Here is a 23,202-nt window from a genome sequence, read left to right as displayed (position 1 = left end):
AGTTTCGGAGGTTGGCCCATGATACCCAGTGGAATGACCCAGCCCTGAGACACCAGTACCGAAGAGGTCTTTCTAACCAGTTAAAAGACCAACTGGTACAATATCCCTTGCCTGATAATTGCATGAGCTGATCCAAGCTATCCATTCGGGTGGATAGACGGCTGAGAGAGCGCAGGCTTGAAAGGGGGACCGAGGTTTCCTTCTTTCCCAAGGGAACCTCAGACTCTGAGGAATTTTCCGAGGAGCCTATGCAGATTGGGGCTACCCGCCTCTCCTCGCGTGAGAAGACGCGGAGGAGACAGCAGGGGTTATGTTTGTACTGTGGGAATAAAGGTCATGTGGTAGTATCATGCCCAGAAAAGCCGGAAAACTTCAGGGCCTGAGGGTGATGGGAAATATCCTCTCAGGCCAGAAGTCAGAATTTCCCAAGAAGACTTTTATCATTCCGGTGACCTTGAAGATCCTCGGTCAAAGACTGAGGCCTTTGTGGACAGTGGGGCCGACGGGGTTTTTATGGACCGCCAATTCACCCTGAAACACTCTGTTCCCTTAGTACCCTTGGCATCGGAAATTGAGATTTGTGGATTAAACGGGGAACCATTATCCCAGGGTAAAATTACCTCTTGCACTAGCCAGATTTCTTTGTTTATTGGAGCCACACACTCTGAAAAATTGTCCTTTTATGTGACTGTCTGTACTTTTGCCCCATTGGTGTTGGGGTTACCCTGGTTAAGGTCCCACAATCCTCAATTTGACTGGGTCTCTGGGGAGATTCTTAGTTGGGGTACTGATTGTTTCAGGAGTTGCTTGAGCCTTCCAGTCAGGCTTTCGCAGCTAAGTTTGCCAGGATTGCCAGGATGTTATGCAGATTTTGCGGACGTGTTCTCCAAAAGAGTTGCAGAGGTACTACCTCCCCATCGCCCCTATGACTGTGCCATTAATTTGTTGCCGAATGCTAAGCTTCCCAAGAGTAGGTTGTACTCCCTGTCACGTCCTGAGACTCAGGCTATGGCAGAGTACATTCAGGAGAACTTGGCTAAGGGATTTATCAGACCTTCACAGTCTCCAGTTGGGTCGGGGTTCTTCTTCGTGGGTAAAAAGGACGGTTCGTTGCGACCCTGCATCAACTTCAGGGAATTGAACCGTATCACGATTAAAAACTCATACCCACTGCCTCTCATTTCGGTCTTGTTTGACCAGCTTCGTACTGCCACCATTTTTTCTAAGATTGACCTACGCGGTCAACCCTTTAGGGTTTTGCTGTTGCCCTTAGCAACAGCATTTCGGGTTCTCTACGTATTAAATCACAACATCTCGCTTCTTTCCATCTGAGCATTCCTAATACTAGGGAGACACCCAGATTCTTAGCCTTTGGGCTTCTCTGTTCACTTTATGTTTATTTTGTTACCCTATCACCTTCTGTGTATGTAATGTCATATTCCCCAGTCTGTCTGTGAGTTCATTTGTTTTGCATCCCTCTCCGTTCAGACACCAGTACATTCCTGCTGGCACTGGTGTGCATAACAGTTTACTCTTTTTAAATCATAATGACAACAGAAACTACCCAAATGACCCTGATCAAAAGTTTACATACCCTGGAGATTTTGGCCTGATAACATGCACACAAGTTGACACAAACGGGTTTGAATGGCTACTAAAGGTAACCATCCTCACCTGTGATCTGTTTGCTTGTAATCAGTGTGTGTGTATAAAAGGTCAGTGAGTTTCTGGACTCCTGAAAGACCCTGACATCTTTCATCCAGTGCTGCACTGACGTGTCTGGATTCTGAGTCATGGGGAAAGCAAAGGAATTGTCAAAGGATCTGCGGGAAAAGGTAATTGAACTGTATAAAACAGGAAAGTGATATAAAAAGATATCCAAGCAATTGAGAATGCCAATCAGCAGTGTTCAAACTCTAATTAAGAAGTGGAAAATGAGGGATTCTGTGGAAACCAAATCACGGTCAGGTAGACCAATAAAAATTTCAGCCACAACTGCCAGGAAAATTGTTCGGGATGCAAAGAAAAATCCACAAATAACTTCAGCTGAAATACAGGACTCTCTGAAAAAAAGTGGTGTGGTTGTTTCAAGATGCACAATAAGGAAGCATTTGAAGAAAAATGGGCTGCATGGTTGAGTCGCCAGAAGAAAGCCATTACTACATAAATACCACAAAGCATCCCGCTTACAATACTCCAAACAGCACAGACACAAGCCTCAAAACTTCTGGAACAAAGTCATTTGGAGTGATGAGACCAAAATTGAACTTTTTGGCCACAACCATAAACGTTACATTTGGAGAGGAGTCAACAAAGCCTATGATGAAAGGTACACCATTCCTACTGTGAAACACAGAGGTGGATCACTGAGGTTTTGGGGATGTATGAGCTACAAAGGCACTGGATTGATGGCAAAATGAATGCAGCATGTTATCATAAAATACTGGAGGAAAATTTGCACTCATCAGCCTGGAAGCTGCACATGGGACGTACTTGGACATTCCAACATGACAATGATCCAAAACACAAGGCCAAGTTGACCTGTCATTGGCTACAGCAGAATAAAGTGAAGGTTCTGGACTCAGGAGTGGCCATCTCAGTCTCCTGACCTCAATATCATTGAGCCACTCTGGAGAGCTCTCAAACGTGCAGTTCATGCACAACAGCCCAAAAATTTACAGGAACTGGAGGCTTTTTGCCAAGAAGAATGGGCAGCTTTACCATCTGAGAAAATAAAGAGCCTTAACCACAACTATCACAAAAGAATTCAAGCTGTCATTGATGTAAAAGGGGGCAATACACAGTATTAAGAACTGGGGTATGTAAACTTTTGATCAGGGTCATTTGGGTAGTTTCTGTTGTCATTATACTCAATCTTTAAAGAATGCACTCACTTGTCCATAGTGAAAAAAGTGTTCACATCAGCATACAGGGTCAAGGTCAATGTTTCGGTTCCTGTCAGGACCTTTCTCAAGACCAAAGTTTCACGCTGCCAACTCCCCTGCACATGTCTAACAATGTGTAACTATAAATACCAAAGAGGAGGTCACACCCACCAATCAATTAACCATACATATTGAACCATTGCTAATAGCAAGTGGAATATACCATACCATTTAGAGTAGATACACACTCTCAAGTTACCACTACAAATGAGTCTCCCATATTAACAAAAACCACAATAGGGATGGGATGCAGTCAATTTACCTCCAATCAAAATCCCGACGGTTGAATTCCTGACAGCAATTAACCGATGGTCAAAATCCCGACATGGACAAAACACCGACATTTAAAATACCGACAAGGTCAAAATACCAACATGTAAAATGTCAACAGGTCAAAATGCCGACATGATTTTTTCATTGAAACCGACTTGTTCATACTTTACCATCCCAGTGGACCTGGAGGGGGAATATAATAGTGTGCCCGAAGCATGGTGAGCGCAGCGAGCCATGCGAGGTGACGTAGTACACTTATATGGTGTCCATGACGACCTATGTCAACATACACACCTTTAAAAAACTAAAAAACTCATGTCGGCATTTTGACCTGTCGACATTTTACATGTCGGTGTTTTGACCTTGTCGGTATTTTAAATGTTGGTATTTTGTCCATGTCGGGATTTTGACCTTGTCGGGATTTTGACCGTCGGTCAATTGCTGTCGGGATTTTGATTGGAGGTATTTCATACCGATCCCATAGGAATCTATTAGTAAAAACAATTACCTTCACAGTCAGCGGCGAGCACAGTCGAATGCACGCCACTGAGCTGGACTGCATGACACTTCCTAGTGACTCACGTGCACTAGCGAAATCGCGCTCCTGCTGATAAGAGCGGGACACCAGAATTGCAGGGGAGTTGGCAACCTGAAGCTTTGGTCTTGAGAAAGGTTGGTGAGTGCATTCTATTAAAATTGATTTATTGTTCGGACTCTACCTGCTGATGTGGAGATAGATAGATAGATAGATAGATAGATAGATAGATAGATAGATAGATAGATAGATAGATAGATAGATAGATAGATAGATAGATAGATAGATGGGAAACACATGTAAAAAGGAAAATAAATACAAATGGCTGGTTTCATTACAAAAACTTAAAGTAAATTAAAATAACAAATAGTTGTATACCAGGGCCCTTAGCACGCAAATTACAATCTAGTATGGGGAGAATAGGAACCCATTATTCAATCCTTGGGGATCCATCAAGTTTAACTATTAGATCCAACAGCACCCATGTTGTAAGATATATACAGTATATATATATATATATATATATATATATATATATATATATATATATATATATATATATATATATACATACACACACACACACACACACTAGGTGATTCATCGTGCCCTATGGGTGCTCTTCACTCCGTCACAAGGGGCTACACCCCTTTAACCCTTGCACGTCCTTGGGGCATGCAATATTTGTATTATATGGAGTATTACCTCCAATTATAATTTTGTGAATAGTTAAATATTGCACGGGCAAAGGGCGTGCGATGGTAAGAGGGCCGCAGCTCCTAGCGACGGTGTGAACAGCGCACGCAGGGCCTGATGAATCACCTAGTAGGTGCTGTGGTTGGGGGAGTGGTGGGTGCGGGGGAGACGTGGATGGGATCAGGGAGAGGGGGAGGGGTGGTTGCAGGGATGCTGTGGGTGAGGGAGGGGTGGATGTGGCGGTGCTGCAGGTAGTCCTGAGCCACCGCGGGTGGGTGTGCGGATTGGGGAGGGGTGGGTGCACAGGGGGTTCAGATGGGATAGGGGGTCCAGAGGTGCTGCGGGTGGGGGTGGGGCGCAGATGGGGGAGGGGGTATGTAGATACTGCTGTAGGGGAGGGGTGGGTGCGGAGGGCCAGGGAAGAAGGAGGGGGTCTGGGGGTGCTGTCTATGGGGGAGGTGCGGGTGAAGGAGGCGTGTGTTTGGGGAGGGCCAAGTGCAGGATGGGATGTGTGTGTTTGGGGGAGGGGTTTCAGAGGTGCTGTGGGTGGGGGAGGGGTGGTTGCGGGGTGCCATGGATGTGGTCTGTAGATGCTGCGGGTGGGGTGGTTGTGGGTGTCCCTTGGATGGGGGCAGGAGGTGCTGTGGGTGGGGGAGGGGTTATGCTTTGATACCTATGAGGGTTAGGGTCATCCACCTTTAGTATTGTACTCTGCAACACACTTATCTTCCAGTATATTCATATGATATACATAGCACACTGTCTCCTTGTGTAGTAACTTTTCTATGTGGTGCAGTACATGTAATTGTTGTGAACCATGAGTGTCAGTGCAGATGTGTAATGATTGCCAGCAGCACATGCTATCCCGCTGTATAAAACACAGGAGACTGCTATAGGTATGTCATCGGTAGTCAGCAGTGTAAGCCGCTCCGTTGTATGCATCCCACTGGCAGCGTGTCATGTTTACTCGGTGGGCGTGAGGGCTGATGGCGCGTCTCCTGGGCTCTACTCTCCGTATTAGCGGTTGCTGTAACAGCAGCCGCCGCCGGTCTTTGGCTGTGTTACGGGAACTATATGAAAACTGTGAACCCTGGCCGGCTGCTGTTACAGCAACCGCTAATACGGAGAGGTGAGGGAAGGGAAGGGGAGAGCCCAGGAGAAGCGGCATCAGCCAGCACTCACGGCCGCCGAGTAAACGTAATACACTGGCAGTGGGACGCATGCAATGGAGCGGCTTGCACTGCTGTGTACTACACACGGAGACAGTATGCTATGTATATCATATGTATTACAGTGGAAGATAATATTCTCCTGCTGTACAGGCAACGCAGCTTCCCCCAGACGGCGAGTCCCTCTGCAGCCCAGTGAAGTCCAGGCCAGGGAACACACAGAAGGCAAAGGGCTGAGCCTTCCATTAGATGTAACCTTTGTGGGAGGGTGTTTCTCAGCCAATCAGCTGTGGGCTGGGTGTGATAGACCTAGCGCTAACCCAATGAGAGCTCCTAGCCACGTCCAGCGTTATCCACACAGTCACAGAGTGAGAGATCTGGGCTATTATACAAGAGATATATATATATATATATTAGAGATGAGCGGGTTCAGTTCTCTGAGAACCGAACCCCCCCGAACTTCACGTGGTTTACACGGGTCCGAGGCAGCCTCGGTTCTTTTCGCCTGACTCGGAAAACCCGAATGGGGGAAAACGTCATCATCCTGCTGTCGGATTCTCACGAGAGTCGGATTCCATATAAAGAGCCGTGCATCGCCGCCATTTTCACTCGTGCATTGTTGAGAGAGCGAGAGGACGTGGCTACGTTCTCTAAATGGAAAGCTCAATATCAGCTCAATATCAGTGCTCAGTATCTGTGCTGCACTGTGGTGACCAGTATACTACAGTACAATAGTCCAGTGCTGCATCTCGCTGCTCAGTGTCAGTTCTAGTATCTTCATCAGTGCTCAGGATCAGTGCTCATTGTCTTGCTGCTGCATTGTAGTGACCAGTATACTACAGTACAATAGTCCAGTGCTGTTCTCGCTGCCCAGTGTCAGTTCTAGTATCCTCAATAGTGCTCAGTATCACTACTCATTGTCTTGCTGCTGCATTGTGGTGACCAGTATACTACAGTACAATAGTCCAGTGCTGTTCTCGCTGCCCAGTGTCAGTTCTAGTATCCTCATCAGTGCTCAGTATCACTACTCATTGTCTTGCTGCTGCATTGTGGTGACCAATATACTACAGTAAAATAGTCCAGTGCTGTTCTCGCTGACCAGTGTCAGTTCTAGTATCCTCATCAGTGCTCAGTATCATTACTCATTGTCTTGCTGCTGCATTGTGGTGACCAGTATACTACAGTGCAATAGTCCAGTGCTGTTCTCGCTGCCCAGTGTCAGTTCTAGTATCCTCATCAGTGCTCAGTATCACTACTCATTGTCTTGCTGCTGCATTGTGGTGACCAATATACTACAGTAAAATAGTCCAGTGCTGTTCTCGCTGACCAGTGTCAGTTCTAGTATCCTCATCAGTGCTCAGTATCACTACTCATTGTCTTGTGCTGCATTGTGTGGTGACCAGTATACTACAGTGCAATAGTCCAGTGCTGTTCTCGCTGCCCAGTGTCAGTTCTAGTATCCTCATCAGTGCTCAGTATCACTGCTCATTGTCTTGTGCTGCATTGTGTGGTGCTCAGTATACTACAGTACATTACTAGTAGTCCAGTGTCTTGTGCTGCATCTTGCTGCTGTAGGGTGCTGTGCTAGAGTCCTGTCACTGTGCACAGGTCATCATCATTCCAGTCACAGTGGTATCTGGGGGGGTGACAATTCCAGAGGGCTTTTGTGCTGCTCACTAATACTAGTACAGTGTTATGTGCTGCATCGTGCTGCTTAGTGTCAGTTCTCCATAGTATCATCAGTACTCAGTATAATCAGTGCTCAGTATAATCAGTGCTCAGTAAAATCAGTGCTCAGTAAAATCAGTGCTCAGTAAAATCAGTGCTCAGTAAAATCAGTGATCAGTATAATCAGTGATCAGTATAATCAGTGATCAGTATAATCAGTGATCAGTATAATCAGTGCGCTGTTAGACGTGCGCCCGTTATCCGCCATTAGTGCAGTGGGATTTAGACAATTGATGAAGTTATTGTGTCCCCGGTACCAAATCCCATCTAGATTCCACTTCACTAGGCAGGCGATAGCGAGATTTTGCCAATTAATTCCAGTGATTTGGACGTAGCATTACAGTGATTTTACCAATTAATATCAGTGATTTATAATTATTAATTACAGTGATCTTGCCAAATAATTCCAGTGATTTGGACGTAGCATTACAGTGATTTTACCAATTAATATCAGTGATGTATAATTATTAATTACAGTGATCTTGCCAAATAATTTCAGTGATTTGGACATATAATTCCAGTTGGAATGGTTTGTGTCGCTTGGCTTAGTCATACAGCTACCTCATTGCACCTCTTCAACATCTTTGCATGTGCTGTTTGGGGCCTAGTTTTTGAAAAGTGCCATCCTGTGTGACACTGCCGTATGAGTCCAGGGGTACTGCTGTATTAGTCCTGGGGTACTGCCGTATAAGTACACCAATTGCATATTTTTTTTAAAGTGACTGGAGCATGCTGGAGATGCTGTCAGTGGAACAAAAAATTGCGGCCCACTCTTGACATTCAGCCACTGTGTGAGACTACTAGATGGGCCAGGTGGTTGTGTCGCTTAGCTTAGGCCTACAGCAACCTTGGTGCACCTTTTTTTCATCTTTGCATAATGTGCTGTTAGGGGCCTTTTTTTGATATCTGCCCCCCTGTCTGACACTGCAGTGCCACTCCTAGATGGGCCAGGTGTTTGTGCTGACCACTTGAGTCGCTTAGCTTAGTCATCCAGTGACCTCGGTGCAACCTTTTGGCCTAAAAACAATATTGTGAGGTGTTCAGAATAGACTGGAAATGAGTGGAAATTATGGTTATTGAGGTTAATAATACTATAGGATCAAAATTACCCCCAAATTCTATGATTTAAGCTGTTTTTCAGTTAAAAAAAAAAAAAAACTAGGGATGAACGGGTTTGGTTCATCGAGATCCGAACCCCCCCGAACTTCACGCAGTTTACACGAGTCCAAGTCAGCCTCAGTTCTTCCCGCCTTACACGCAAAACCCGAACGGGGGAAAACATCATCATCCCGCTGTCGGATTCTCGCAAGATTCGGATTCCATATAAAGAGCCGCGCTTCGCCGCCATTTTCACTCGTGCATTGTCGAGATAGAGAGAGGACGTGGCTATGTTCTCTGCTCGAATAGCCCAATATTAGCAAATCTCAGCTCAATATCTGTGCTCAGTATCCGTGCTGCATTGTGGAGACCAGTATATGGTATTAAAGTACAGTAGTCCAGTGCTGTTCTTGCTGCCCAGTGTCACTCAGTTCTATTATCCTGAACAGTGCATAGTGTATCTGTGCTCATTATTATCATTGCTGCATTGTGGTGACCACTGACCAGTATATGGTAGTACAGTACAGTAGTCCAGTGCTGTTCTCACTGCCCAGTGTCAGTTCTATTATCCTGAATTGTGCTTAATATCTGTGCTCATTATTATCATTGCTGCATTGTGTTGACTAAAAGTCTAGTGTCTTGTGCTGCATCTTGCTGCTGTAGGGTGCTGTGGAAGTGTCCTGTCACTGTGCATAGGTCATCATCATTCCAGTCACAGTGGTATCTAGTATCTATCTAGTGGTATCTAATTCCAGACATTACTGCCATTTAATTCCAGATATATTACTGGCATATAATTCCACACATTAAAAAATGGAGAACAAAAATGTGGAGGGTAAAATAGGGAAAGATCAAGATCCACTTCCACCTAGTGCTGCAGCTGCTGCCACTAGTCATGGTATAGACAATGAAATGCCATCAACGTCATCTGCCAAGGCTGATGCCCAATGTCATAGTAGAGAGCATGTAAAATCCAAAAAACAAAAGTTCAGTAAAATGACCCAAAAATCAAATTTAAAAGCGTCTGAGGAGAAGCGTATACTTGCCAATATGCCATTTACGTCACGGAGTGGCAAGGAACGGCTAAGGCCCTTTCCTATGTTCCTCAGGACTAGTGGGTCAGCTTCACATGAGGATGGAAGCACTCATCCTTCCACTAGAAAAATGAAAAGAGTTAAGCTGGCAAAAGCACAGCAAAGAACTGTGTGTTCTTCTAAATCACAAATCCCCAAGGAGAGTCTAATTGTGTCGGTTGCGATACCTGACCTTCCCAACACTGGACGAGAAGAGGTGGCTCCTTCCATCATTTGCACATCCCCTGCAAGTGCTGGAAGGAGCACCCACAGTACAGTTCCTGATATTCAAATTGAAGATGTCACTGTTGAAGTACACCAGGATGAGGATATGGGTGTTGCTGGCACTGAGGAGGAAATTGACAAGGAGGATTCTGATGGAGAGGTGGTTTGTTTAAGTCAGGCACCTGGGGAGACACCTGTTGTCTGTGGGATGAATAAGGCCATTGACATGCCTGGTCAAAATACCAAAAAAATCACCTCTTCGGTGTGGAATTATTTCAACAGAAATGCAGACAACTGGTGTCAAGTCGTGTGTTGGCTTTGTCAAGCTGTATTAAGTAGGGGTAAGGACGTTAACCACCTAGGAACATCCTCCCTTATACGTCACCTGGAGCGCATTCATCAGAAGTCATTGACAAGTTCAAAAACTTTGGGTGACAGCGGAAGCAGTCCACTGACAGTGACAACTAAATCCCTTCTTCCTCTTGTACCCAAACTCCTGCAAACCACACCACCAACTCCCTCAGTGTCAATTTCCTCCTTAGACAGGAATGCCAATAGTCCTGCAGGCTATGTCACTGGCAAGTCTGACGAGTCCTCTCCTAACTGGGTTTCCTCCGATGGATCCTTGAGTGTAACACCTACTGCTGCTGACGCTGCTGTTGTTGCTGCTGGGAGTTGATTGTCAGCCCAGAGGGGAAGTCGGAAGACCACTTGTACTACTTCCAGTAAGCAATTGACTGTCCAACAGTCCTTTGCGAGGAAGATGAAATATCACAGCAGTAATCCTGTTGCAAAGCGGATAACTCAGGCCTTGACAACTGTGTTGGTGTAAGACGTGCGTCCGGTATCCGCCGTTAGTTCACAGGGACTACCAAATACCATCTAGGTTCCACTTCTCTAGGCAGGCAATACCGAGAATTTACACAGACGTCGGAAAAAGAGAGTCACCAGTGTCCTAAAAAATGCAGTTGTACCCAATGTCCACTTAACCACAGACATGTGGACAAGTGGAGCAGGTCAGACTAAGGACTATATGACTATGACAGCCCACTGGGTAGTTGTATTGCCTCTCACAGCAACAACAGCAGCGGCGGCACCAGTAGCAGCATCTCGCAAACGCCAACTCCTTCCTAGGCAGGCTACGCTTTGTATCACCGCTTTCCATAAGAGGCACACAGCTGACAACATCTTACGGAAACTGAGGAACATCATCGCAGATTGGTTTACCCCAATTGGACTCTCCTGGGGATTTGTGACATCGGACAACGCCACCAATATTGTGCGTGCATTACATGTGGGCAAATTCCAGCACGTCCCATGTTTTGCACATACAATATATTTGGTGGTGCAGAATTATTTAAAAAACGACAGGGGCGAGCAAGAGATGCTGTCGGTGGCCCGAAGAATTGCGGCCACTTTTGGCATTCAGCCACCGCGTGCCGAAGACTGGAGCACCAGCAAACACTTCTGAACATGCCCCGCCATCAGCTGAAGCAAGAGGTGGTAAAGATCTATATGCTTCAGGAGGATGGAGGAACAGCAAAAGGCCATTCAAGCCTATACATCTGCCTACGATATAGGCAAAGGAGGGGGAATGCACCTAACTCAAGCACAGTGGAGAATGATTTCAACATTGTGCAAGGTTCTGCAACCCTTTGAACTTGCCACACGTGAAGTCAGTTCAGACACTGCCAGCCTGAGTCAGGTCATTCCCCTCATCAGGCTTTTGCAGAAGCCGCTGGAGAAATTGAAGGAGGAGCTAAAACGGAGCAATTCCGCTAGGCATGTGGGACTTGTGGATGGAGCCCTTCATTCGCTTAACCAGGATTCACGGGTGGTCGCTACTGGAGCTGCCAGGAAAAGGATCAAATTTCCAAAACCACTCACTGGCGGTGATGCAGGGCAGTCAGGAGCGATAGCTGACATCTGGTCCGGACTGAAGGACCTGCCAACAATTACTGACATGTCGTCTACTGTCACTGCATATGATTCTGTCACCATTGAAAGAATGGTCGAGGATTATATGAGTGACAGCATCCAATTAGCCATGTCAGACAGTCCGTACGTATACTGGAAAAAAAGGCAATTTGGAGGCCCTTGCACAAACTAGCTTAATTTTACCTAAGTTGCCCCCCCTCTAGTGTGTACTCTGAAAGAGTGTTTAGTGCAGCCGGTCACCTTGTCAGCGATCGGCGTACAAGGTTACTTCCACAAAATGTGGAGAAGATGATGATCATCAAAATTAATTATAATCAATTCCTCCGTGGAGACATTTACCAGCAATTGCCTCCAGAAAGTACACAGGGACCTGTGATGGTGGATTCCAGTGGGGACGAATTATTACTCTGTGAGGAGGTGGATATACACAGTGAAAGTGGTGAGGAATCGGACGATGAGGAGGAGGTGGACATCTTGTCTCTGTAGAGCCAGTTTGTGCAAGGAGAGATTGATTGCTTCTTTTTTGGTGGGGGCCCAAACCAACCAGTCATTTCAGCCACAGTCGTGTGGCAGACCCTGTCGCTGAAATGATGGGTTTGTTAAAGTGTGCATGTCCTGTTTATACAACATAAGGGTGGGTGGGAGGGCCCAAGGACAATTCCATCTTGCACCTCTTTTTTTATTTATCTTTGCATCATGTGATGTTTGGGGACAATTTTTTTAAGTACCATCCTGTCTGACACTGCAGTGCCACTCCTAGATGAGCCAGGTGTTTGTGCCGGCCACTTGGGTCGCTTAGCTTAGTTATCCAGCGACCTCGGTGCAAATTTTAGGACTAAAAATAATATTGTGAGTGTTCAGAATAGACTGGAAATGAGTGGAAATTATGGTTATTAAGGTTAATAATACTATGGGATCAAAATTACCCCCAAATTCTATGATTTAAGCTGTTTTTGAAAAAAAACCACCCGAATCAAAAACATACCCGAATCCGATAAAAAATTTTAAGGAAGGTTTTGCCAATACGCGTCCGAATCCAAAACACGACCGCGGAACCGAATCCAAAACCAAAACACAAAATCCGAAAAATGCCCGCTGTACATCTTTATATATATACACTGCTCAAAAAAGTAAATGGAACACTTAAACAACACAATGTAACTCCAAGTCAATCACACTTCTGTGAAATCAAACTGTCCACTTAGGAAGAAACACTGATTGACAATCAATTTCACATGCTGTTGTGCAAATGGAATAGACAACAGGTGGAAATTATAGGCAATTAGCAAGACACCCCCAATAAAGGAGTTGTTCTGCAGGTGGTGACCACAGACCACTTCTCAGCTCCTATGCTTTCTGGCTGATGTTTTGGTCATTTTTGAAAGCTGGCGGTGCTTTCACTCTAGTGGTAGCATGAGACGGAGTCTACAACCCACACAAGTGGCTCAGGTAGTGCAGCTCATCCAGGATGGCACATCAATGCGAGCTGTGACAAAAAGGTTTGCTGTGTCTGTCAGCGTAGTGTCCAGAGCATGGAGGTGCTACGAGGAGACAGGCCAGTACATCAGGAGACATGGAGGAGGCCGTAGGAGTGCAACAACCCAGCAGCAGGACCGCTTCCTCCGCCTTTGTGCAAGGAGGAACAGGAGAAGCACTGCCAGAGCCCTGCAAAATGACCTCCAGCAAGCCACAAATGTGCATGTGTCTACTCAAATGATCAGAAAAAGACTCCATGAGGGTGGTATGTGGGCCCGACATCCACAGGTGGGGGTTGTGCTTACAGCCCAACCCCATGCAGGACGTTTGGCATTTGCCAGAGAACACCAAGATTGGCAAATTCGCCACTGGTGCCCTGTGCTCTTAACAGATGAAAGCAGGTTCTCACTGAGCACATGTGACAGACGTGACTGAGTCTGGAGACGCCAAGGAGTATGTTCTGCTGCCTGCAACATCCTCCAGCATGACCGGTTTGGCAGTGGGTTAGTAATGGTGTGGGGTGGCATTTCTTTGGGGGGCCGCACAGCCCTCCATGTGCTTGCCAGAGGTAGCCTGACTGCCATTAGGTACCGAGATGAGATCCTCAGACCCCTTGTGAGACCATATGCTGGTGCGGTTGGCCCTGGGTTCCTCCTAATGCAAGACAATGCTAGACCTCATGTGACTGGAGTGTGTCAGCAGTTCCTGCAAGACGAAGGCATTGATGCTATGGACTGGCCTGCCCGTTCCCCATACCTGAATCCAAGTGAGCACATCATGTCACGCTCCATCCACCAATGCCACGTTGCACCACAGACTGTCCAGGAGTTGGCAGATGCTTTAGTCCAGGTCTGGGAGGAGATCCCTCAGGAGACCATCCGCCACCTCATCAGGAGCATGCCCAGGCATTGTAGGGAGGTCATACAGGCACGTAGAGGCCACACACACTACTGAGCCTCATTTTGACTTGTTTTAAGGACATTACATCAAAGTTGGATCAGCCTGTACTGTGTTTTTCCACTTTAATTTTGAGTGTGACTCCAAATCCAGACTTCCATGGGTTAATAAATTTGATTTCCATTGATAATTTTTGTGTGATTTAGTTGTCAGCACATTCAACTATGTAAAGAACAAAGTATTTAATAAGAATATTTCATTCATTCAGATCTAGGATGTGTTATTTTAGTGTTCCCTTTTTTTTTTGAGCAGTGTGTGTATATATATATATATATATATATATATATATATATATATATATATATATATATATATATATATATATATCTGTAAGCAGGTAGAGCAGGGTTGGGGAACCTTCAGCCTTCCAGCAGTTGTTGTACTACGCATACCAGCATTCCTTGCTACAGTTTTGCCATTTGCTAAAAATGTTGCAGGGCATGCTGGGATGTGTAGTTCAACAACAGCTGGAGGGCCGAAGGTTCCCTATCCCTGGGGTAGAGGGTTGAGCTTGATTGCAGTGTCAGAATGAAAAAGTTAATGCGAACCTAGATCAGGGTAAAGAGGTGTATTTAATCTTTTTAGACTTTGCTAAAGTTTTTGATTCAGTACCTAACATGAGGCTTATCTACAAATTAAGAGAACATGGGCTAGCAAGCAAAATATGCACATGGGTTAGAAATTGGTTGGATAAAAGGGAGCAGCGAAGGGTGGTAAATGGAACTTCTTCTAAACGTACTTAAGTACTAAGTGGTAAGCCACAAGGGTCTGTACTTGGACCACTACTGTTCAACATTTTCATAAATGAACTAGAGGTAGGTCTAGAGAGCATGGTGTAATTTTTTGCAGACGATACCAAACTGTGTAAGGTTATACATTCAGAGGGGGATGCTGAGTCTCTTCAGAATGACTTATTTAAACTGGTAGCATGGGCAGCAAAATGGAGAATGAGGTTTAATATAAATGTAAGGTAATGCACTTTGGTAGCAAGAACAAATATACTACCTACACACTAAATGGGGAAAAACTAGGGGATTCAGTATTGGAAAAAGATTTAGGTGTTAACATGGATAACAAACTTAGCAGTAGTACCCAAAGCAAGAATGCAGCAAATAAGGTATTAGCATGCATTAAACGGGGAATTGATGCAAGGGATGAGATTATATAAATCAATAGTGAGGCCACATCTCAAATACTGTGCACATTTATGGGCACCATACTATAAAATGGATATCCTGGAACTAGAAAAGGTTCAGAGATGGGCAACCAAATTGATTAAGGGGTTGGAGACGCTAGAACAGTGGTAGTCAACCCGGGTCCTCGAGAGCTACCAACAGTACACGTTTTCCAGCTCACCTGGCAGGTGCACATGTGCAGTTATTACTTACTGTCACATTTAAAAGATCCACAGGTGGACTCTGTGAGGAGACCTGGAAAACGTGCACTGTTGGTAGCTCTCGAGGACCAGGGTTGGCTACCCCTGTGCTAGAATACGAGGAAAGGCTTGCTAGTCTAGGCATGTTTACATTGGAAAAAAAGGGATTATGAGGGGACAGGATTAACATTTACAAATATATAAGGGAACAATAAACAGAGCTAGCAGGAGTTTTTTTTGAGGTAAGATCAACAAAAGGACATGCGGACACCCGATTAGGTTAGAGGAGAGAAGATGTCGCACCCAGAGACAGAAAGTTTTCTTCACAGTAAGGACAAAACGTATTTGGAATTACCTGCCTGAGAGAGTAGTAATGGTTCACTCATTACTATGGATAATAGTAGTAATGGATCATTACTTTTAATAATGGGCTAGATAAATTCCAAATGGATAAGGATAAACACGGTTATGGTGAGTAAATTATGCATTATAGTAAAAAAGAAAAAGAAAAAGATGAATAGAATAATGGCTAACCATTCGCCACAGTTAAAATTAGTTTTAAAATATTACAGTGTAGGAGATCACTAACAGGTTGAACTCGATGGACAAATTGTCTTTTTTCAACCTCAGAAACTATGTTACTACTGTATGTTACTATATTACTATGTTACTATGAAGAGCCCACAGGGGGAATGCAACGGTAGGAGCCCACAGAAGGGAGGTGTTGCAAAACTAAAGAGGTGTTGGCATCCAATTGAAATGGTGTGTCAAAGAACGTTGTAATGCCCACCATATTATACAGAGTGTCGCAGTGACCATGATATAATACAGACAATGCCATGATCACCTTATAATACAGAGAGCAATGAAGTGACTTACATGTAACAAGAGCATTGTAGTGACCACCATATAATGCATATAGCATTGCATTGACCAAATGCAGTACAGCCCCCTATGCCCCAATATACTGTATAGCTACTATGTTCCAATATACAATACAGTCACAATGCTCCAATATATGGGATCCAGTCAGGAGGTTAGGGTTAGACTGTGGGGTGAGGGTAAGGTTTAGGCTGTGGGGGGAGGGTTAGAGTTAACATGCAGGGGGGGAGGGTTAGGGTCAGGCTGCAGAAAAGTAGGGTTAGGGGGCTTGAGGATTACAGATAGTATACTCACCTAGTACATTTTGGGATCCTGAGCATTAGGATGCTGCTGTCGGTATTATGACTGCTGGCATCCCAAGAACCAGGATCCAGATACCATCACGAATATACAGTACAGCTCCTATAAAAAGTACAGTATCCATGATCCATTAAACAATTAATCTCATGTGACCCAATATACAGTACAGCACTCATGTATTTCTATAGTACTCCTATAATCTAATAGGCAGTACAGTTCTACATCCATATATATGGTACAGCTCTTGACCTAATATGCAATATACAGTAGCCTCATACTCCAATGTACAGTGCAGAGCCATAGTTAAATATATAATAAAGCCCCCATACTACAATACATGATCTAACAGGTGACCGAATATATATGACAGCCTCATTGCTCTAATTTGTAGCACAAAAGAAAAGTTTTGTGGTTGTGTGGACTAGATAGCGCTACTGTTAAGCAGTGAGGGTGAAAAAAAAAGAATATATGGGTGAAAGCTAGTATACTTAGCTTTTGATACATATATCCGAATATGTGTCCGGAGATGTTCTGTTCCTAATGATTTGATTGGAGACTCAGGTATATGTAAAAAGATATGACATAAAATATACAATGTGTAGTATTGTTATGACATCAGAGAATGATTAAATGCGTGTATCTCCACTAATCATATGAAACTGCTGGCATACCTCACTTACAATGTGAGTTGTCACCTTGAAACATATAAAGGTATCTTTAAACTTTGCACCAAAGGAGTCTTCCTTTTCATAAACGCACCTAACTTATACGAATAAAGGTGTGCAAAAGCTCATAAAAGTATCTTTTAGGTCACTGCTGTACTAGATAGACAGGTGGTGCAAGTTCTTCAAAGACAAAAAAGAGTGAAACAAGATAACAGGATGTTTTGGTAGCCAATAGTTCTCACTGTGAGTGTTAGGTATTAACACTCACAGTGAGAGCTGTTTTGATCCTCATGTAGCGGTTTCTTTCTACACCAAACGAGCCGCATTAATCCATTGGTAAAAAGAATATACATTTATTAAATACAAAGAACTTATAAAAGGGCTTTACTCTCCGGAGGTGTCAGGCTCTGAAATAAGTTAGAGCCCCTTAGGAACAAAGTGGCCAACTTATAAGACTCCCCACAAGACTTTAAAGCAGCAGTGCCCACCTGGGAATTACATGGCTCCGGGCCCAAGCTGTAAGCGCTGGAGAGAGGACGGAATTGGAGGGGGGTGCGATATGGTGCCATTGGGTGCAGCTGCAACATCTAGCCGGCAGGGGAGGGGGATTTGTTCTTTTGGGGGCTTCAAGGTCCAGCTCCTGCCTCCAGTAACTTGTAAGGGAGCAGCAGCAGCCGTACTGTAACTGGGAGAGCAGATGCAGGCATCTCGTGTGCTGCTGAAAGTAGCATCTTCTAAGCGATTCCTACCGTGGTGGTACACTATGTGATCAGCAGGGATGCAGAGCTGGCAGAGCGCCTCTCCAGCTTGGCACCTCCCTGCTCTGCATCCCTTTGCTAAGCGGGTTGTTCCGGCTCTGAGTGCACTTATCCTACACTTGCCTAGTTTTGAAAAAGCATTTCAGGAAGATTGTGAAAGTAACACCTAACAGTGCTGACATGTACTGGTACATCTGATAGGCATGTCATAAAACTGATTTACAGTATATCCACATATGGAGAGATGCTAGTTTTACTAGACAGAAGCTTCTAAACAACAACATGAAATAAATTATGAATGTTAAGTGTGTGTGTGTGTGTGTGTGTGTGTGTGTGTGTGTGTGTGTGTGTGTGTGTGTGTGTGTGTGTGTGTGTGTGTGTATATATTCTAGATACAGAAATAAAAGGAGGGGGGTGCACATAGTTCAAATCTTTTTTATTTAAAACAAAGGATCCACATTAACATGTAGGATCACTGTGACATAGAATCCACATTAAATGAATGACACTCGTACCGAGGTTCTCACCTGTGTGGACTGGTTACCACATGATGTATACAAAATTAATGCTCCAATCTCTTCCCTGTATCCCCCATTTTTATCCTCCGGTACATGTTCTATCCAAATAAAGCTCAAAGAATCTGGGTCTCAATTGGGTGTATCACTTTAAATGATTCCAGTACAGGTGATGGGTCGGGTTTTATTCCATCTAAAATGTAATATTGCTGTCCCTGTTGTTTCAGGTAAAATGTGTCTTATAGTGAAGATCTAATAAAGTAAGATTTTGATAGGGTTACATACCCTTTTAATGTTGATTATATATAGATGCTTTGGAGGTATTCAAGCACCTTAAATGTATTGTTCTGCTCTAAGTTCTCAACTACCGTCTGTTTCTTTTTAATATCTTGTTCTAACATTTGTGTAACATTGCTGCTTGAAGTATGTTTTACTGGAGTAATTGCTCCAGGTGTCATGATTCATTAAGATGCATCTATGTGAAATCAGCACTATAAATGACAGAGAGAGGTAAATTAGAGAGATAGGTAAAATATTCTCAATTGTATGTATCACTTTAAATGATTCTTTTATAGGTGACTGGATCAGGCTTTATTCTATCTAAAGATGTAATACTGCCATCTCTGTTGTTTTTGTATAAAATGTGTCTTTTAGTGAAGATTTAATAAAGTAAGATTATTACAGGGTTATGTACCCTTTAAATGCTGATTACATATAGATGCTTTGGAGGTATTCAAGCATTTTTTGTATTGTTCTACTTGAATTTATCAGCTACTGCTTGTTTCTTTTTAATATTTTGTTTCAACATTGGTGTGACACTGCTGCTAGTATTGAAATTGTTATAAATGTAATGTTGTGATTACGAAATCTGCTAATAGTAGACGCATGTTTTAGTGGAGTAATTGCTCCAGGTGTTAGGATTCATCAAGCTGCATCTGTGTGAAACCAGCACTATAAATGACAGGCATCACGTCCAGCAGGCCAGCCTTCTGATGAAGCTACATGTGAAACTAGTAGAAGTGTGGCCTGCTAGACGTACCCACCTCCAAGCTGACCACCGGTCTGTGCCTTCTGCCTGTGTTGTTGTCCCGACGATCCGCAGTGTTGCCCCGTAAGCCGCTTGTGCGGTGAGAGGTTCTGGATTCCAGTGCAGCACAGCTCTTACAGCATACCTCCCAACATGACCCTCTCCAGGAGGGGAAGGATGCTCTGCTTCTTGACTTCCCTCTTAATTTATGATTGCCCTCACTTGTGGTGAAACACCTTCCTTATCCATTAACCTGTTTAAAATGGGTGCCGGCAATCATAAATTAAGAGAAAAGTCCAGAAGTAGAGCATTGTGTCCCTCCTGGAGAGGGTCATGTTGGGAGGTATGTTACCGGCAGGGAGAGATTGGAGCTTTCATTTTCTATACATCATGTGGTAACAGTCCACATGGGTGAGAACCTTGGTAAAGGTCTCATTCATTTAATGTGGATTCTATGTCACAGTGATCCTATGTGTTAATGTGGATCCTTTGTTAAAGAAATTTTATTTGTTTTGAATAAAAGTGATTTGCACTATGTGTGCCCCCTCCTTTTGTTTCTGTATCTAGAGCAGGCATTCCCAACCATGGTCCTCAAGGCACACTAACAGTGCAGGTTTTTATGATATCCAGGCTTCAGCACAGGTGACTTAATTAGTAGCTCAGTCATTTTGATTTAACCATCTGTGCTGCAGCCTGGATATCATTAAAACCTGCACTGTTGGTGTGCCTTGAGGACCGTGTTTGGGAATGCCTGATCTAGAGTATCTCACTCCAGGAGTCTGGAATTTCTACGGGAGGGTGCAGCGGTTTTATAAAAGGCTATAAACCCAGTGCTGTATCCCAGAGTTTTGATGACATATACTAGCTGTTCTACGCGTTCTTCGCACAGGAGTTTCTGATTTTTACAGTTGTAAATTAGAGATGTGAGGCGGGGACTTTTCGTGTTTTGGATCTGGATCCTCGCTTGTGTTTTGGATCTGGTTTGGTTTTGCCAAAACCACCCTTTCGGGCTTTGGTTTTGGATCTGGATGATTTAAAAAAAACAGCTAAAATCACAGAATTTGGGAGCAATTTTGATCCTACGGTATTATTAATCTCAATAACATTAATTTCCACTAATTTCCAGTCTATTCTGAACACCTCACGATATTGTTTTTAGGCCAAAAGATTGCATCGAGGTCGCTGGATGACTAAGTTAAGCGACCCAAGTGAGCGGCACAAACACCTGGCCCATCTAGGAGTGGCACTGCAGTGTCAGACAGGATGGCAGATTTAAAAAATAGGCCCCAAACAGCACATCGTGCAAAGGAGAAAAAGAGGTGCAATGAGGTAGCTAGATGGCTAAGCTAAGCGACACAAGTGTGCGACACAAACACCTGGCCCATCTAGTAGTGGAACTGTATTGGCAGACAGGATGGCAGATTTAAAAAATATCAATAAGAAGAAATTAAACACCTCTGCACTCATCACATATCATATATGTATATATGCAGTGTACATTATATTTCTAAGAGTCCAAAAGTCTTTCAGAAAAAATAAAGAAACAACAGGTCTGTTCCGGTGAAGTTCCTCCTTTCCTTAATTTCTCTTACATTGCATACTGTAGTTTAGCGTAATGGAAAGTTGTGGTATGCATACCATACTCACGTTGGAACGTGCAATTGTCCTCATATAAAGGTGTCTTTGGTTTTCGTGACTCGTAGTTCTTGGTATATTTTCTTACAACAAAAGGTGATTCCCTCAAATCCTCAGAGATAAGGAGAAGGAGGAGGGGGGACAAGAAAACGACCAATGGTGCAGTATGTTTTTATCCAAAGAGTAATTTTCTTATAAAAAGAAGTTCCTTCCCCCTTTTTTCGGCTTAAATAGACGATGTGCATACCATACTCACATCCAACAAAGGCAGTGGACACATATAAAGGTATCTTTAATCCCATTCAGTTATATTCTATTAGGTGTTTCTTTTAAATAATGGTGTATCCAAAAATAAATTTATTCCATAAAATATTACACAAAGGGGCCAATTCATTAAGGTTAGCAAATTCTGCTAATCAGCAGAATTTGCTAACCATTAGCATGCATGCTGGGGGCCGTCCTGCACTGGGCAAGGCCGCCCAGTATGCTGACCAGTGCCTCCCCCCCTGCTTCAAGCAGAAATTGTGAACAGCACACAATTTCTGCTTGTTAGCAGAAATTAAGGATGACTCCTGCCGGTGCAGTTTAGCTTCAGCAAAGGGAGTACCGCCGCCATTTTTACTGTCACAGCGGCTGCGTGTGACGTCACGCAGCCACATCCCCAACACGCCCCCGTTTGCGCATCCAGCCCACCATTTGGGCTGGCACGCTCCCGCAAAGCTCCGCTTCCACCCAGAAAACAGAGCGTTGCCACCCCCTCCCGCCCCGCGACCACCTCCGCCTGACAGGCAGAGGCGATCGTATTTTCTGCAGGCACATGCGTGATAGGGCCTACTGCGCATGCATCCGCGGGCCCTCAGCAAAAATTCCGTACGAATCGCGACTTGCGATTCATACTGAATTTGCCCCAAAGTTAAAAAAAATTCTAAAATGCTATGAAAACTGGTCATAACTGGGAGAGATGGAAATGCAGAAATGCGGAAAAAATGTAAATGTCTGGACTTTCTCACCTCCAATCATGCAACCCAAGTCAACCCAATATTTAAAAAATATGCCTCAAACAGCACATCATGCAAAGAAGAAAAACAGGTGCACCAAGGTCGCTGGATGACTAAGCTAAGCGACCCAAGTGTGCGGCACAAACACCTGGCCCATCTAGGAGTGGCACGCAGTGGCTGAATGTTGAGAGTGGCCCGCAATTTTATGGGCCTCCAACAGCATCTCCTGCAAGCCCCTGTCATTTTTCACAAAAATTCTGAACCACCACCAAATTAATTATATGTGCAAAACATGGGATGTGCTGGAATTTGCCCTGATGTAATGCACGCACAATGGGGGTAATTCTGAGTTGATTGCAGCAGCAAGTTTGTTAGCAATTGGGCAAAACCATGTGCACTGCAGGAGGGGCAGATATAACAAGTGCAGAGAGAGTTAGATTTGGGTGGGGTATATTCAAACTGAAATCTAAATTGCAGTGTAAAAATAAAGCAGCCAGTATTTACCCTGCACAGAAACAAAATAACCCTCCCAAATCTAACTCTCTCTGCAAATGTTATATCTGCCCCCCCTGCAGTGCACATGGTTTTACCCAATTGCTAACAAACTTGTTGCTGCGATCAACTCAGAATTACCCCCAATATTGGTGGCGTTGTCCAATATCACAAAACCGAAGGAGAGTCTAAGTGGAGTAAGCCATTGTGCAACGATGTCCCTCAGTTTCCGTAAGAGGTTGTCAGTGGTGTGCCTCTTACGGAAACCAGTGATGCACAGCATAGCCTGCCTAGGATTGAGCTGGCATTTGTGAGATGCTGCTACTGGTGCTGCTGCTGTTGTTTCTGTGGGAGGCAATACATCTACCCAGTGGGCTGTCACAGTCATGTAGTCGTTAGTTTGCTCTGCTCTACTTGTCCACATGTCTGTGGTTAAGTGGAC

At 44.3% G+C, this 23,202-nt stretch overlaps 1 long non-coding RNA gene across 1 annotated transcript in view; it reads right to left on the bottom strand.

Moving 5' to 3' along the window:
- Nucleotides 1-19,808, bottom strand: part of LOC134977357 (uncharacterized) — a 66,349-nt gene extending 46,541 nt beyond the window's left edge. The window contains exon 1 of the long non-coding RNA XR_010190282.1: nucleotides 19,652-19,808. This is a non-coding gene — a long non-coding RNA (uncharacterized LOC134977357). The remainder of the gene's footprint in view (nucleotides 1-19,651) is intronic.
- Between the last annotated feature and the right edge of the window lie 3,394 nt (nucleotides 19,809-23,202).

This window comes from Pseudophryne corroboree, chromosome 1 (assembly GCF_028390025.1).
Source record: "Pseudophryne corroboree isolate aPseCor3 chromosome 1, aPseCor3.hap2, whole genome shotgun sequence".
NCBI classification, from domain to species: Eukaryota; Metazoa; Chordata; class Amphibia; order Anura; family Myobatrachidae; genus Pseudophryne; species Pseudophryne corroboree.
This window is presented reverse-complemented; position numbering and strand designations above follow the sequence as displayed.